The following is an 11,297-nucleotide window of genomic DNA, read 5'->3' on the forward strand; positions in this document are numbered from 1 at the left end:
GGGATTGTGGAGGGCTGTGAGTGGGAGTTGTGGGCAGAGGCAGCTGAGATGAATCCATAGATTAGTGGAAGATGGCTCTTCCTTTCTCAGCCTCCAAGGACAGAAGAAATGGCCAAATTCACTGAGTATATATATATCCAAGAAAAAAAGTAGATACACAGAATGCTTTGTATTCTTGTATTCACCAAGCCCCTTTATGGCCCTTTCCAATTATGATGTCCTTATTCCTCCTTGAAGGTAACCATCATCCTGACACCTAATATTGTACTTGAGGTTTTCTGGTTTTAAAAATGGCATAGGAGTGGTCTAGTGCAGTGTGATGCTGTTGAGTTGGGCTTCCTTGGTCACCATTATGTTGGCAAGAGTCTATCATAATGTTGCTTGTAGCCATAGTTTGTTCATTTCCTTTTGAATACTAATTATATATCATTAGTTATTGGATACACCATTTATTTATCCAGACTGTTAATGAGCATTTAGATTGTTTCCATTTTTTGGCTATCATGCTTAACATTACCAAAGTGTTCACACTCGTTTACACTCCCACTAACCAATTATGGGAGTCCCAGTGGTTCTCTATCTTCGTCAACATTTAGTATTGACAGTCTTTTGAATTTTAGCCATTCAAGATATGTTGTACTAGCTCAATGTGATTTTAATCTGCTTTCTCCTGTTAATTAGTGAGGCTCTTTTCAGGCCATTAGGATTTTCTGCTGTGAAATTCCTGTTCAAGTATTTCTTCAAGTATTTCCACCAGATTGTTTATTTTTTCTTATTAATTTGGAGCGGAGTTTCTTGGCCTCATAATTACAAATCTTTTTTTTTTTAATTTTTATTCATTCTAATTAGTTAGGTATGACATGGGCCAGACAAATGTTTGCCTTGTGCAGTATAGAAGGTTTGGAAACATCCTTGGCCTCCATCCACAGGATAATAGTAGCATCCCTTTCGGTGATCTCCCAAAGTGTCTCTAGACTTGTCCACATGTCCCCAGGGAGAGGGAGGAAGGGCAAAATTGCCCCAGTTGAAGATTACTCCATATTCGTATCCCATGCATATTGTGAATAGAAGCCCTTTGTCAGTTCTAAATATATTTTGCAAAAATATTCTCTCACTCTGCAGCATGGCTTTTCATGCTTTTAAAGTTGTTTTTGTGGAACAGAAATTCTTAATGTAGTCCAGTTACAATCTTTTTAAAAATAGTTCTTTTTTATTCCTGCTTTACACATCCTAGTCTATCCCACTTTTTTTTCTGGGAACTTAATTTTTTTGTCTCTCACATTTGGAGCTAAAATCCACATAAGGATTGACTCTTTTTTTTTTTTTTTTTCATGGTAAAAAGTACAGTCGGGCTTAATTTTTAAAATTTGGCTATTCAATTGACATGGCAATTTTTATTGAAATTTTTATTAGAAGTTTTAATGACTTTGCTTTACATTATATCTGGATACTCAGTAAGTCAAGTACTACTTTGTTATTCAGTATCATCTTTGCTATTTTTGGCTCTTAGTGGGTATATAAAATTTCTAGCATTATCTTGTCAGTTTCCATTAAGATTAAAAACAGTGGGGCTTTGATTGGGATTCTCTGTATGAATATAGAAAAAAAATGAATATTTGCAATATGAAATCTTCCAATTTCTGAAGATAGTGTATCTCCCCCACTATTTAGGTCTTTAAAATTTTTCTTTCTTAGAAAGGGGGGTTAAAAAAAGCTGTGATAGCTTCTTATATTAATCAAGTGCTATTATTTTTCAAAATAAAGATGTTTACATTTTTAAATGATTAAGTTTTTTGGACAAAAAAACATTCTGAATCCTCATTGCAGAAAGAGAGACAGAGAGAGAGAGAGAGAGAGAGAGAGAGAGAGAGAGAGAGAGAAGCATAGCCAATGTCTTAGCCCATACTGAGTAGCTTTGCAATCCACCCCAGGCCTGCCTCCTTCCCTCCCTCATCCCACCTTGTTCTTCTGGCCTTGTGAAGCTACTCCATATTGTCCTACTTTACCATAGCTTTTTCCTACTGATCCCCCTGCCTGTACTCTTCTTTGTCCCTAGTGGATCCCTGGAGAATTCCCATTGGTACTTCAGCATCCCTATCCCTAAGCTGGAGGAACTGCTTCTTCCTCTGGATCTCCAGTTTCCTTCTCACATCATCCATCCTTGTGTCTAGGGGCTGGCTCTGTTCTAGTCTGCCCCTGCTGTAGAATATGGAATGGTATACTGTTAATAAACATTCGTTCAGTCACTCATCAGCCGTATCTTAAGGTCCTTCTGGATACCAATCCCTGTGCTGGATTCCTGGGTTCCAGAGAGGACTAGATCATGCATCCTCCTCAGGATGCTCTCAGACACCCAGATCATCTGGTCACAGGCAGGCAGAAGAGGGGCCCTCAACACTGGACCTAGAGTTAGGGGTTGGGGAGGGAAGGTAGGAAGGCTGCACAAGAAAGGATAGGAGCTCAAACAGAGTTTATTACCTGGTAACATCTGTCATATCCTGGGCTTGGATAATCCTGGGCAGCTGGGCCCTTGCATATTCACCCTTCACCCTCCAAGGGCAAACAATCTATGCTTTTCTGGCCCACAGAAGAGAGTAGTTTTTCTCAAGTATGTGGAATCTACCAGCTTGTCTTTTAGTAGTCTCAATCTATAGGGTTTTTTTTAAAATCTGGAAATGGATAATATTGTTTTATTTTTTAACAGATTAGAGTTGCCCTTGAAGACATTGTGTATATCCACCTGTGATTCAAGAACGTGTAGGATTTCTTAAGGGTATCCCCTTCCTTAAGGACTTGGGGTGGCTCTCTGATCCTCCATCTTCTTCCTTCCCCAGCCATCTGTTCCTTTCCACCTCACTCTTGACCAAGAGAATCTGGATAGATCAGAGCCTTGCCCCAACTTGAACCATGGATTTTTTTTTCAAAAAATATAATAAAATTTAGGTGAAAATGGAAATATCTACATGTTTATTTTTAAGTGTCCTTTTTAAAATGTTAAGTGCTTTTGTTGGTTGGGAAACATTGAAATAGGTCATGTGTAACTTGGTTTGCTCATCAAGAGCCTCACACTCGGTATGTTTAGAGAGGAGAGGGAAGTGACTTCTCATATTAAGTTTTTCTCTATTTTCCCTCTTAAACCAAAAAGAGCTTGGAAAATTCCTCATCCTCTTCATTGCTGGTGGATTTTCCTGGCCTCACAGTTCTGGTAAGGGCTTCTGTTTCCTCATCTGAAGAGTTAAATATGCCAAGCTTTGCCAGACCTTGAGTTCTGCTTCTCTCTTCAGAGAGAAAATACAGGACTGGTGTTAGTAGTGGGCAGGGACAGGCAGTGTTCTGAAAGGTTAACAATGCCTTCCTCTGTGAGAAATTAAGGCTGTGATTTAAAACAAATTGCTGTTGCAATGTCTGACTACCCTTGTGGCTGTCTCTGGGTTTTGTCCACTTGCACCAAAAGCATTAGAAGCATGGCAGAATTCTACTGAAGGTTCCTAGGGAAGGAGGGTTTCAATGACCCACACTCCATAAAAAAGCAGCTTGGAAACCGTCCCTCGAGTGTGTATGTTTTTTCTAGTTCCTTCTTCCACAATGTCCAACCCTACTGGGTCCTTCTTTCCTCTCTGTCCATTCCTGGGTTATTTGCCAGGAATTTCCCGCTATTCTATGCAATTCAAACACTCCCCTCTGCTATTTCTGTGCAGAGAAGTTTGATCTGGTGTCAACTTCCATACGTTGATTTTCTGAGCTCTAGATGCATTGAGTCCTATTCTAGGAAGTCAATCCCAATCTCTCTTTAGCCCCTACTCCCATCCTTCAGAGCAGGCTCTTTCCTTGGGACAGACTATGATTCCTTTCTTTCTAGAATTCATCAGCTGAATTTGGTTCAAAGGATGTATCTGCTGTTGTATCTGTTGGGTCCCTGAGGCTGAGGAATAGGTGGGATTACTAAAACCTCAGAACGGTACTGGACCCTCTTCAGGAGTCTGACTATGTGATTGCTCAAAAGACCTGCTTCATAGAACCATGAAGCGGATACTCCAAGATGTACAGATTTGGGAGAGAGTTGCCATACTAGAGTCTGTGCTTGGCAGACAGACAGATGAATGTGCGAATGAAACGGACTGAGGGTGGGAGGGGTGTAAAGGATCGGGAGAGGGAACCATCTAGAATCAGAGAAGCAGACAGTGTTCCAGGCTTCTCTGAAAGAACTGTTCAAAGTGGAAAGACCAAAAAGAGTGCCAGCATTTCTCCATGCACCCTTGTACAGAATACTTCATTGGGAGCAGCACACGTCTATCCTAGGAACATTCCTGAGAGGTCGCTAGAACTGAGAAAACCAAGGATTGTTTAGTCAAAAGTCAGATTGAATGCCGCTAAGATCACAGTCATAGCCTCTGAGCTGTTTTGCCTCCAAGGAGTTGCTGTTGGTTTGCTAGGACTCTTGTGCTAAATACCATCAGATAATGTGGTCTCTTCGCCATCTGCCTTCCATCAAGAGCAAGTGCCTATATATTCCGGAACATCTGAACTGTGCATCCTTGTATTTATTTAGGGATTTTGTTAGTGCTCATTTCTTTGCATTCAAGATGCCAGCTGGTGGGAGCAAATTTGCCCCCAGCCCAACTCATGGTGTTGTTGGGCATTATTATAGACAGTTGCTAATGTAATCCCACCTCACCTGGATGTCTTACCTGTACCCAGAAAACTTTTCCTATAGAAAGTGGCTTCTCATGGCCCTTCTCTGCATTCCCCACTCCAGCACACTGACTTCTCTGGTCACCTTTCTCATCGAGAGGCTTTCTCCCACTGTGCCACCTCCAACTGTCCTGGTGTGTGCTCTTCGCCACAGCACCTCCAAGCTGCTACACTGCTGTTTCCTGTTCCTACTCTCTGCTTGTCAAAATCCTGTTCTTGATTTTAACCAAGTGTCATGCCATCTTCTTTCAGTGCCCAGATGCACTTGGTTGAACTGAATTCCCTGGGAATGACATCTGGAGCTTCTAAAAAAATGTTCTGTCCTTTAGGATTCTCTAGGGTTTTTATCCACCTCCCTGGAGGAAAAATCCCTGTGTGCTGTATGTTTGGATTCTTAAGGCCAATCCCAGTGTCCTCAAGTTGGGTTATACTTATTCAGCTCTTTAAAATCCACACGATCAGCCAGGTGTGGTGGTACATGCCTGTAATCCCAGTGACTCAGGAAGCCAAACCAGGAGGATCACAAGTTCAAAGCCAGCTTAGCAACTTAGAGAGACCCTAAATAACTTTGCAAGACCCTATCTCAAAATAAAAAATAAAAAGAGCAAGGAATGTGGCTCAGTGGTTAAGGTGCCCCTGTGTTCAATCCTGGGCTTGATCCCCATAAATAAATAAAAAATAAATACATAAATTCCACATAATTTATAAGGAAGGGATTCCCATTTTGCAGAGATGTACACCAAAACCTAGACAGGTTGGGCATCTTGTTTCAATGACTCAACAAGGAAAGGCAGAGTGAGTAAGTGATCCTGGCCCTTCTGGCTTCAAAATGTGAGTACCTGCCTCTGCTCTGCTTTCTTTGTTGGGGGGTATGGTTAGAGACTCAGGTCTCCAGTGCCCAGGAGCTGGGGTTGCCCTGAGGCATCTTAGTTTGCAGCTGAGCCCTCTGAGGGGGCAGGAAATGGAGGCAGTGGGACTGGGCTGGGGTTGGGTTGTTCTGGGTGGTAGGAGAGAAAGAGAAGCTGCTGCCAGGAGGCAGCCACATGCTGGGAGGTAAAAGATGCCCTGCCCAGAGGCCCCAGTGTTGCTTTTCCTCAGTCAGCAGGAACCACATTCCACACTACAGGAACCTCTGTTTGAGTAGGTCAGTTAGGAGCAAAAACTATGAAGGAGAGGATGTGTGTGTGTGTGTGTGTGTGTGTGTGTGTGAATATGTGTGTGTTTTTTGGAGGCCTGACTAAAGAATGAATTAAGGAGACAATCAAGGGAAGCTGGCCCCAAGTGGGATAGGGATAGGGCTGGAGCCACAGGACATGAAGGACAAGATCAGGAAGTAAGGTTTGAAGTTATGGGTTCTCTGAGCTTCTTTGCATTCTCACCCCAAACTAGGTCCTGAGGGACAGATAGCACTTCAGGGACTGTAGAGCAGTCTGTACCTCCTGGCCTCCCCCAGCAACAGAAGGGCAAGCAATCAATAACCCTTTTGTGGGCTGGTGCAGCCTGTTCAATGGAGAGGAAACACCACTCTATGGCTTCTGCAGTGTCTATGTGGCCTGGAAAAATCAGGACTGGCTCCTGAGGAGCCACAGTCTGTTCCAGATTAATGACCTGGTGCTGATCCAAGAGGACCGAGGATGGGAGGGCTCTGAGGGGAGCCATACCTCAAAAGAGCTTTTGCAGGCAGGGAGGACACATTGTAAAGTCTCACTCCTCCCATCTGCCCACCTCCCTGTGGGCCTCTTGTTGTAGCCAGAACAGAGCTGGACATGTGTGCGACTTTTGGCTTTTAATTTGCCCAATATTTCTTCAGCCCCAGTTATGTCCCATGCATGGTATAGACATGTCACATACATCTTCTTTCAACCTCACAACAACCCTACCCTGTAGGTACTGTCAATCCTATCATATAGCTGAGGAGGTAAAAGTGCACGAAGTGGAAAAGTGACAGGTCCAAGGTCACTTAGTTGGGAAAGAAGGGGTGGGGACTCGCAGTGGGAATTGTTTTGAATCCTCTGTCTCTAAAGGTTCCCTCAGACCAGCAGGAAAGAGAAAACCATAAACTCTCAATTTTGGTTGAAGGTGGGCAAAGGAGGGGGTTCCAAGTGCAGAGGGGCTCCGGAGGGGGTCACAGGGTGGTTCCTCAGAAGGCCAATGTTCCCAAGGATCCTTGAAGGGTGTTGGTGAATGTTAGTGTGATACAGAGGTGGGAGCTGTAGGCAGAGTAGAAGCAGAGACGACCCGTCCACTGTGCTCAATGGATGGTGAGTATAGGAATCACTTGTGGGGGCTCCACAGCCACTGGGCTGGAGTAAACAGATCCTTCCAGCCAGGACAGCCCTGTCTGGACCCTCCTCCTCTCTAGCTGAGTCCTGCTGGGGTCAACTCTGCCCTGCCCCTTGGCACTACCCCTTGAACTGTGGCAAAACAGCTGTTTTGAAATATTGGTTTGCATTTTCTGGAAGCTCCTTGAAGTTGGAATGAAAAATCTGCCTGGTGGTTCTGAAATGGCTTCCCCGCATGGGCAGCCTGGATGTTGCAGCACTCAACAGGGAAGTAAACAGGTCTGAGCACTGCCCAGATTGTAGGATGTCACCAGCTTGAGGCATGGGCGGTCAGCCTGGGCCTGCCCAAGTGTCCAAGTGTTTGCCCAGGTGCCCTGGACAGGCCAGCCTAGGGTGTGGGGGCCATGGCTGCCTAAGAGGGAGCCCTAGGGGGTCCAGGCCAGGAAGTCTGAGATGTTTGATGTTACATTAAAAATTTCAGCAGGCTTCCTGAAATGGACTGAGCCCAGCGGTCAAGAACTAGGCGGGATTATAGGCTCTCTGGCTCCCCACTGTGTAGCCACTGAGCCTTGACTTCATTAGCTGACAAAGCAAATGTCTGTCCTCACCAGCCACAAATGGAGGAAGACACAGCTTTTGGAAACATCCAGGCTACTATCCCAGAAACTGTGGTCATGGCTAGGGATGGCCCAGGAGTTCCCCCTCCCTTATCATCTCCTCCTATAAGAGGGAAGGCTGTACCCCAGCTGACGTGGGCAGCTGCAACTTACTCCATCTGATTATTGCCATGTGGAAATTTGGACCCAGGATGCCAGATCTTCAGGTTTTTCCAGCAAGGCTGGAAATCTAGATATTTGTGTAAAATTTCTCAAATTTTTAAATTCTTAAAAACACTATGTAGGCCAAACTATGCACATCTGCCAGACAGACTTGGCCCCTGGATCACCAGTAAGTGAGCTCTGCCCTCAGCTTTCAGACACCAAGCGCCACATAAGCAAGGAGTTTCATGCCAGTGATGAGAAGGGGTTAAGAAAATGTTCAAGGAGGGGCACCAAAGTCCACAGTCAAGAAAGACATGACAGCTCCCTCTCCCACTCTCCAAAAGGGGGAAAAAATTGCTCCAGTTTGTCTTAGTTGTCATCTGCCATCTTGACATAGATATAGAGGGGGACAGGGTGTGGCTCGCAGACCTTGGGCACTCTCTCTCTCTTTCTCTGGCATTTCTTGTTGCTCTTGATCTGACCTCATTCTGCTGAGTCAACCCACAAGCAATGTCCCCTAGTCAGCTCCTTCTCCCTCTTCTTCTTTCCATCTCTGGGGATGATTTACCTCTCACAGGTTCTTGGTAGGCATTAGAGCTCTCCCACTAGAAGGTATTGGCCAATTAAAAGGGTTGGAGGCTGGTAGCTGACCAATCAGAAAGCAGTTGGCCAAACAGGAACTAATGGCAACATAGCATAGGGGGAGGAAGCATGAGTTTGGGGATGAGACAGACCTAGATTCAATCGAGAGCTCTTTCTTTAACTAGTCACATGATCTTGAGACAGTTACCTGAAACTTCTTGCAACTCTGTCTTGTCTTCTGTAAATAGGGATGAAATTCCTTCCTGGAGCAATTATATACAGTAGAAAGTACTCAGAACAGTGCCTGTCACATAGTAAGAGCTAAACAATCATTGTAATTGATCTAAGGTTTTTCCTGAGTTGAATCTCTAACAGAAGATGTGATGCCAGGCTCTCAACAATGTATAGAGCCATTCTTGGAACAGAAACAAAAACAATTTGAGTTTCATATGTGCACATTTTGTAGACATGGTTTCTTTTTTCTATCATTTACCTTAGTCTCTTAAGCAAAATCATGGTGGATTAAAAGGTAATCAATGATGCACACCACCACTTCTCAGCATTCCTGCTGTTCGGTTTATTCTTCTCCTGCTCCTTGGTCTCCCTTTTTCGCCTAGGACCTCTATTCTGGGCTTCTGTTTGCTGATGGGGAAACTGAGGCAGGGTAGAGGGAACCAGACATTGTCAAGGCCTCCCAGTGAATTTGTAACAGAGCCAGACGAGAATGCCACCCATTGGGAAACCAGCCTGACATACTTCCACAGAAGATGTGACAGGGGGCTTCTGCCCAGCCACCACTCAGGCAGGTCTGCAGGACTGGAGCCAGCCTCCTGGCACCCACGCCCAGCCTCAGGAGCAGCTGTCAGTGGGTGTCAACTTCCTGCTCCTGTGACCCTCACCCTGTCCCGCCCTCTCCCTTCCTGGGATGAGCTGCAGCTGCCTCCCGGCCTCTGGCCTCAGCCCCCCAGCCAGCCTATGCCCTGCCTTAATGTATTTGGGGGGAAATAGCTGGCAAAGCTCAAGCCAGAGGCCATTAAAATAAGCTGGATGCCAGGATAAAGGGGAAGGAGTGGGTGGAAACAGCTGCAGGCCCCTATCCCAAATTTAGGCAGGTGGCCACTTTGCCCTGCTTCTTCCTCTCTGGGAGTTTTGGTGGCCATTGCCTCCATGGTGGCAGGAGTGCAATTCTGAAAACAACCCCAGGGTGATTCATGAGGCTGTTCCAGCCCAAAGAGGAATCTCTACTCTTCTCAGTTGAGGCTCTTTAAGCCAGTTGGACCTGACCAGCTGCTCCACCAGGGCCTGGGATCTTTACTTCCTGAGTCCCCACCCCCTAGATCAAAGTCGGCTGTCTCCAGGGAACACTCCCAGCGATGGTGCAGAATGACACAGCCATTTGTAGATATCAGAGGTACTCAGAGATGCTGAGGACTTCCTTAGGTTGCTCTGTAAACACTGAGAGGCTAGTTCAAAGAGTAGGAGCAGGGGGCCAACCTTGGAGGGACAAGCAGGGCATGGCCCAGCCCAAGAGTGCCTGGAATCTGCCATGCATCTTGGCCTGTTCTTGTTTATTCTTTCAGTGGTAGTCCAGAGTGTCCCTAGATATGAATGACTTATGATATGATTTTGAATTACATATGAGTAAACTTAACATTTTTATGCATAACCAGTGGCTTGACAGTGATTTGTTGAGGAACGAAGCTAGACTTTGGAGAGCGATATGTTTAAGAAATAGAGCAAATATTGTGCTCCATACAGCATAGCTGATACAGGTGGTATGTGATCATGGCATTAAACACACACACACACACACACACACACACACACACACAACTATCAGTGATATCTGAGTAAATGGAAGAAATGCTAATGGTCACCTTCCTGTTTATTCTAGTTTTCTGGTTTCCTTCTTTGCTTTCCTTCCCCCTGGTCTTTTTCTAGGGAACATAGGTGTTTGAGTGTAATATATCCTTGATCTGATTTTGGTATAGTGCCATCCATGGCAGCATGCATTCTAGCTTTTATCATTCCGTGGTGACTTTGGCCTGGACCTGGGGTGGAGCAAATAGGCCAGAACTGAGGTAGAAAGACCTGATGATGAGCTAGATTGAGTCACCAGGTGAGGCTGGATTGGACTAGAGAAAATAGAAGGTGGAGGCCCAGGAGTCTCATGCAAAGATGAGCTGGGCAACCAGACCTTCCAAGACCTGTCCCTCCTACCTCCACTATCCAGATCTGGGTGAGTCCTCTTGACACACCCCATGCCACTCACCCCAGCTACATCTAATCCTAACCGTATTCAAGGCTGGTACAGCCTCTGCTCTACCCCCACCCTGAAACCTCCCCTCCAGAGGGGACAGACAGATGCTTCCTTTACTCACCCACATCATTTTAAATCTTCATACAAAGCCATTTGCTTTTGTCCGGCTTAAGTGGCACGGGGAAGGACAGATATTTGAGAAAGACAGTGATGGAACAGCCCTGTCTAACTCTTTTGTGGTATTAGTCCCAGAGAGCTCCTGGTATGGAGTTGGATGCTTCCCCTAGCCCCCACAAACTCATCCATATAGGCCAGTATGTGACATACATTTACACGTCCACTTGCAGTCACTCAGCCAACAAGCACCTTTCCCCTCTCTTCCCCTGAGTAAGTCACGCTCACCTTACCAGGTTTCCAAATAGCCTGAGATGGGCTTTGCTTGCCCACCCCTTCCAAGTAGAAATCTATTTCTATTTTACCTCTTAGCATCCTGTATCAATTCTTTTTTTTAATAAATATTTTTTTAGTTGTAGATGAACACAATGCCTTTATTTGTTTGTTTTTTTTTAAATTTATTTATTTTTATGTGGTGCTGAAGATCGAACCCAGTGCCTCACACGTGCTAGGTGAGAGCTCTACATTGAGCCACAACCTCAGCCCCTGTATCAATTTTTAATATAACTTATTATATAGTTTGTAATTATGCCTTTGTTTGGGTGG

This window comes from Callospermophilus lateralis, chromosome 3 (genome assembly GCF_048772815.1).
Source record: "Callospermophilus lateralis isolate mCalLat2 chromosome 3, mCalLat2.hap1, whole genome shotgun sequence".
NCBI classification, from domain to species: Eukaryota; Metazoa; Chordata; class Mammalia; order Rodentia; family Sciuridae; genus Callospermophilus; species Callospermophilus lateralis.